The sequence below is a fragment of the Cibotium barometz genome, chromosome 34 (genome assembly GCF_041138505.1).
Source record: "Cibotium barometz isolate CiBa-2024 chromosome 34, ASM4113850v1, whole genome shotgun sequence".
Taxonomy (NCBI): Eukaryota; Viridiplantae; Streptophyta; class Polypodiopsida; order Cyatheales; family Cibotiaceae; genus Cibotium; species Cibotium barometz.
The window spans coordinates 7,044,792-7,051,728 of NC_141079.1; positions in this window are offsets into that span (position 1 = coordinate 7,044,792).

Consider the following 6,937-nt stretch of genomic DNA (forward strand, 5'->3'; position numbering starts at 1 on the left):
AAGCAAACTGACATGGAATACATCATGTACCTTGAGATGGGAAGGCAGAAGAAGTTTGTAGGCTAGATCGCCCACTTTCTATATGACAACATATGGCCCACAGTATCTGGGAGAGAGCTTCTTGTACTTCCCTAAAGATAAACTTCTTTTAGGTCATACTCGAAGGAAGACCATATTTGACTCTTCAAACTCTCTCTCTCTCACCTCCTTTTATCTGCATAATGCTTTTGTCTCTCTTGGGTTGCCTTTATATCTTTACGGATTGATTGCATCTGCTGGTCCATGTCATCAAGCATTTGTCTGGACATTTCGACTGTGATCAATGGGTTAGACCAAGTCAATGGTGTAAGGCAATCTTGTACGTACAAAGCTTTGAAAGGACTCATCCCAATGCTATAATGATAAGAAGCATTGTAAGCAAATTCGACGAGATGCAGATGACTTAACCACTTCTTGGGTTCCCTGCCGTAGCATGACCAAAGGATATCTTCTATTACCTGATTCACCCTTTTCTTCTGGCCATCTGTTTCGGGGTGATAGGCTGTGCTAAGATCCAAGAAAGTTCCTACTGCTTCAAAGAACACAGTCTAGAATTTCAATGTGAATTTGGGATCTCTGTCACTTACTATCCTCCTGGGTAAACCATGCAATCTGAAGAATTCCTTAAGGAAAACTCTGGCAACATCCACTGTAGAGTATGTTTCTTTCACTGGAATCAATTGGGTAACTTTGGTTAGCCTCTCAACTACCACAAAAATGGAGTTGTAACTTGATTGCACTGAAGGTAATCCAGTGACAAAGTCCATATTGATGCATTTCCACTTCATCTGTGGAATGTCTAGAGGCTGCAGTTTCCTTGACTCTTTGCACATCAAGCATTTTTGCACATGATCAAGTACATCCTTTTTGAGTCCTGGCTAGAAGCTTTTCTTCAAAGACAAATAGGTTTTTATAAACCGTGGATGTCCAGCTATCAGGCTGTCATGGGCTTCTCTCAAAATTCTTCCCTTTATTCCCTCATCGTCGTTGGGGATACACAGTCGATTATTATAATACATGCATCCTTCATCTAGTTTGTATCCAAGAACTCGACTCATTTCCTGAGGAGTCTTGTGCTTTCCTGCATCAGAAGGGTAGCAATAGGGGCAAAGAATTTGTCCTGTAAGATTTTCTCCTTTGCTTCATTGATCAATGGATTTGACACCACTGTTATTGCAAGCAAGGAGGCTTTTCTACTGAGCACATCAAATTCGTGCAGGGTTTGCATCCATCTCCTTTGACACATTTTGAGATCCTTTTGGGTGAAGATCCACTTCAGACTTTGATGATCTGTCATCAAGGTGAACCTTTGTCCCAAAAGATAATGTCTCCACACAACTTTAGAGCATACACTAGTGAGAGTAACTCTGTCATGGACGGCATAGTTCCTCTCATGTGTTCTGAGTTTTTTGGATTCATAGGCAACTGCATGACCTTCTTGCATCACCGCCTAAGGCAAACCCACTGGCGTCAATAACTACCTCAAAGGGTTTGGTAAAATCTGGCAATTTAAAGACAGGGTTGGTTACTAAGGCTATCTTTAGCTTGTCAAAGGCACTCTGACACATTGCAGTCCACTGAAAAAATGTACTCTTCTTGAGAAGGTTAGTTAAGCGGGATGCTATCTAAGCATACCTAGGTGTATAAAGATCCTATACCATCCGGTTAACCCTAGGAATCCTTTGACTTCCTTTACTGAATTGGGTTCTGGCCATTCTACGACTACTTGGATCTTTGTGGAGTCAGGAGAAATCCCATCCTTTGACATTATGAATCCCAAGTATTCCACCTAGTCAACAGACAAAGAACATTTGCTCTTCTTTGCAAAGAGTTGGTGTTTCCTTAGGATTTCCAGGACCTTGCGTACATGATCTTCATGGTCAGCAGCATTCTTTGAGTATACCAAGATATCATCAAAGAAGACAAGAACAAAATCATCCAAGTATTCTCTTAGAATATCTTGCATAAGACGATTGAATGTCATCAGGGCATTAGTCAATCCAAACGGCATGATTGTGAACTCATAATGCCCATAGCGAGTATTGAATGCTATCTTTGGGATGTCCTGCTTCTTGATTGTGATCTGGTAGTACCCGGATTTGAGATCTATCTTTATGAACATTTCGGTCCCACTTAACCGATCCAAAAGTTCATCAATCCTAGTAATAGGATACTTATTCTTAATTGTTAATTGATTTAGTCCTCTGTAGTCAATACAAAGTCTTAACGTTCCATCTTTCTTCTTTTGAAAGAGAACGGGCGCACCCCAAGGTGAGACACTAGGTCCTCACTAGGTCTAACGAATCCCTGTTCTAATAGTTGTCTTAACTACTCCTTAAGTTCTATGGCTTTAGGGACTGGCATTTTGTATGCACGCTAGGCTACTGGCTGAGCTCTGGGGGCTAGTGCAATCTCATGATCTACTTCACGAGATGGAGGCATCTCAGTCAACTCTTCAGGAAGAAACAATCTGCATACTAACTTAACCACTCTGGTTCTTTAGCCTTGCATTTTATGTCCTACTAGATTCATTTTAATGACATACATAGTTTGCTTTTTTCTGAGCCCTTTTAATAATTTAGAAGCCTTGACTAATTGTAGCACTGGGGATCCAAAAATTCCAATTCCTTGAACTTTATTCCCGTGAAGGTCAAGGAAAGAGATGGTTCCTTTGTGACAATGAATGTCAGCCTGATTCTTTTGGAGCCAATCCATTCCAAGGATTCCATCATATATTCCCAGGGGTAGGACTCTGAACTGGCACTCTGTTACGTTCCCATCTAGGCTCAACTGAATAAGGTCAATCTCAAGGTGAGTGAAAAGAATCTTTCCACTGGCTAATTCCACTTGCATAGGTTTCCCTGATTTTTAATTTAGGACTAATTTACGCAAACATCCTAGGGAAATAAAAGAATGAGTACTACCTGAATCAATCAAAAGCTTGAATTGCTTACCTTGGTACTCTGCTAGAGTCTGGAGGACTGAGAACTGGCGCTTATTCCCACGATGCTCTATTGCTGCATAGATCTGTCCTTTCTCTTTCTCTACTTCCTCAGCTATGGTGACTGCTCTGGCTGCTGCAGTCTGAGATGGAACTCTCTCTCTTTGGTTATTCCAATTCTGGGGGGAGGGAGTTCAGAGACTGCTTTGCATGGAGGCTGCAGGTTGAGCTGGCACTCTTCTTGGGTTACCCTGATTTTGGCGCGGGGACCTTGATTGGACTGATCTCTGAACTCTGGGACCCTGGCTTCCTTGGCCCACCGAAGGTGATGGGCAATCCTTGAGCTAGTGCCCAAATCCCTGACATCCGAAGCATTTTTTCTCGCTGCTGCTGCGAGGTTCTTCCCTTTGCATTCTGGAGAGAGCCGGAGTTCCTTAGAATTTACTTCGGGGAAAAATTCTTCCTTCATTTCTGAAGCTTCCCATCTCCACATTCAGATTAGGACCTTGGTGTCTCTTTGGAGGCGGAAAGTTGGAAGAACTTCCCAGTGTCTGAAATCTTTTAAAGGATAAGGGAGCTGGCTTTGGCGGGACTTTTACGATGAAGGCTTTGGCAAAGTCCTTTGCCATTCTGATAGCTTCTGCCATGGACACTCGCTTGGCATTCTGGACCAGTGTGTCCAAGGGTTCGTTCATTCCCTAAATGAACCTGGCCCCCATGAGTTTCTCTTCATCTAGAGGTGGTGAATATTTGAGTAGAAGAGCAAAGGCCTGGTGATATTCCTCGATGGTTTTGCTCCCCTGTTTTAGCTCTAAGAATTCATTCATTTTGGTTTCCAAAAACCCAGGGGGACAAAATCTCTTCCTCAAATAGGTTTTAAGGTCGTTCCAGGACTGAGTATTCCTGTCCAGACAGTTGGTGTCACAATGGTTCCTCCATGCCACCCTAGATGTTTCCACTACTTTCAGCTTGGCAAGAGCCAGTTTGCTCTGCTCATTATAGCCTGTGACGTCAAAATATTCTTCCATAGCTTCCACTCATTTCTCCACAGCCTCGCCCAGGTTCTCCCCTTCTCCTTTGAAGGGTCCTGGCTGAGTTCTATGAAGAGTCTTGCGAACATCGGGGGCAAGCTCATCATCTTCAGAGAGAGGGTCTGGTTGATGGCCACAGTTTTCTCGTCTCATGATTCTGCCAAAAATGATATATTATTAAATTTTTATTTTGTTATCATCCATGAGATATCCTAAGACTTAAGGGATTTGGAAAACAATTTCTTAAACAAAATAAATGATCTTATTGGAGATCTATGACATATGTCCGGTAATAGATTTTTCTTTATCAGTTTTCGTCCATAAACAATCACTTATGCAACAGGAAATTTTTCTCCAGAATACATTTCTTTATTTATATAAAAGTTGCAATATGTACATAGAGCAGCTCGCCTCCAGAAATCAAAATCTCCTCGGGAGATGCATAAGACAGCGGTACTATGGGCCATAGCCATGCCCTGATACAACCGTTCTTATCTTCTCCTTATAGGAATAAAGTGGCTAAGGAGTCTATACATTTGGCATGAAAGTCTGAAATTTTGAGGCGTTGAATGATATAAAATGACGCCATGTACCACTTTCAGCTTCATCAAAATCATGGCCAATGAGAGGTTCTACCTCAGCATTACACGCTGGTCGCAAGAGGCGTGGACATACTCCCCTGCAAACCAGCTATGATGTCGTCTCTGGGTCAGGAAAATATAAATCCTCGAAATGGCGTGCAAGTTTGACTCGGATTGTTCGAGTTGCAGCGGAAGAGATGAGATGCTCGAAGGCAAACACAGTCATGTCTTGTGACTGGGTGAGGTCGAGAACACCAGATAAGTATGGAACTTCCATTAAAAAATAATAATTTCTTTGATTAAAAATTCTTTATCATGACACTTACAGAATGAAAATACATTATGAAAAATGCTTTTTCTGAGTTTTTTTTTATTATCAATTTTTGATAAGAATTTGTTTATCCTTATTAGCTTTCAACAAAGCTCTGATACCAGCTGTGAGGCCCCTACCCCCTAGCCGTAGCGCCGGCCTCCCGCCGTGCGGGGCGAGGGTCCACACTCGCCCGTGGATGTCCGGGGGACGAGAGGCTAGCCCGGGCGGTCCCGAGAGACCGGGCCCGGAAGACTCCCCTCCCTCGGAAGGCACGGGCAATTCCGCCATGGGAAAAATCTTCTAACGGGGGAATTACTCTAATGAGTCAAGGTCTTAACTAGGTAAATTGATCTGACCGAACCTGAAGTCACATGGTCAGATCAAGAAGAGACTTGCACTTGGTCCATGGAATCACCGCTTTTTTTCTCATTTACAAGACACAGCCGCCCTGCTGATCCCCTCCCACAGAACAAGGTCTTCTCAGGCTTTCATCTAATTAAAACACCATATTGGGGAATATGGGAATTTCTCACAAGTTTGGGACACGTGGTCAAAAGTTTGGATTAAAGAACACCACTAATCCAAAATGAGCGCTTTATAGCTCTTTAGATTCCATTTTTCAAGCGCTTTCCAACGATAGGTCATATGATAGGGTTTTGAGAAACTTACAAACATGTTATCCATGTCTCCTTTTTTAAGTATTCAAAAATGGGAATTGGAAAATTCCCAAATTCACTAATATGGTGTTTTAACGTAACTAATCATATCTAGTTGTTTCTTAGGAATCCTCCAATGCAGCCATCCGGCCCACCAGGGTTAGCCAACCACCTGACCACTATATTGGTGGGATTCTTTTATAAAGATTTGGTTGTGTTTTTGCCAGAATACCAAGGAAAAGAGTTCCCAGGCCCCCTAGCCCGGGGATTCATGCAAAAACTAAGGTAGGCATACCACGTACACACCCAATATGAAATTACCATTTATAACAGATTCGATTGGCTTTAAAACAATCCTTCAATAGAAATCATAATATTTCTGATCATCATTTTTTAAAATTCCGAGTCCATTGTATTACAATAATATCCTCTGGACTCTCCGTTGAAGACCACTTGGCCAACCAAACGAGATCTAGTATCAAAATTTGGTTCCCAAAAATCTTTTCTTTTTTTGTCCATCCGAAATCTTTCCTTTTTTTGTCCATCTGAAATCTTCCTCGACGTACACATGGGTGTCCTAGCAACCACGAGCCCGTGCATTGCCTGGTCAGAACCCTCTAAGATCCTCCTTAGGTGTCCTAGCACTTCACTCACGGGCCGCTTCGTCGGTCCTCGCCCATCGTATCATCGGCGGAAGCACACCATTTTAACCATACCGAGACTAGTCAAGACCTCGAGAGGCTTTGCCATGAGCGACATCCCTTGACGACTCCCCGCCACCAGCTGTTCCAACTAACGTCCTCTTAGAAAAACATAAGCCAAATGCTTCCTCCACCATTCTGGCGTAAAACAATCCTTTGAATAAAAAACAGAGGTTCCAATGCAAGTAAAATTCTAATTTGAGATTGGTTCCAAAAACCCTTTTTCCATAATTCCCAGTTTCATAATGAGGATCCTTGATCTCGCATCAGGGTAATCTACCCATCATTCAGTCTGATTGTCCAAGTAGATTCTTCGTGAGTTTGGTCTCAGGAGAAACTAGTTTAGTTCTGGCAATCTATTCTTTGTGATTAGAAACTGGACTTGGTCACGAAATTTTTACTTGATTCAGATCGAGAGATGGACAAGTAGGTTTACTATCCGTCTCTCATAATCTAACCAAATTCATTCGGTTTAGTTCTATAAGGATTCTCTTCAGATAAACATCTAGTTTTGGGTAAATATCTATTTAATGATTTTACCAATTAAAATATCCAAAGATAATCCTTCTATCACATAATTTTTCAACCTTAATTCATTAGGTAGAATTATGGTGAAAATTTATCTTTTGATACTAAAATTTAATTCAAATTCATCTTTTGACACTAAAATTTAAT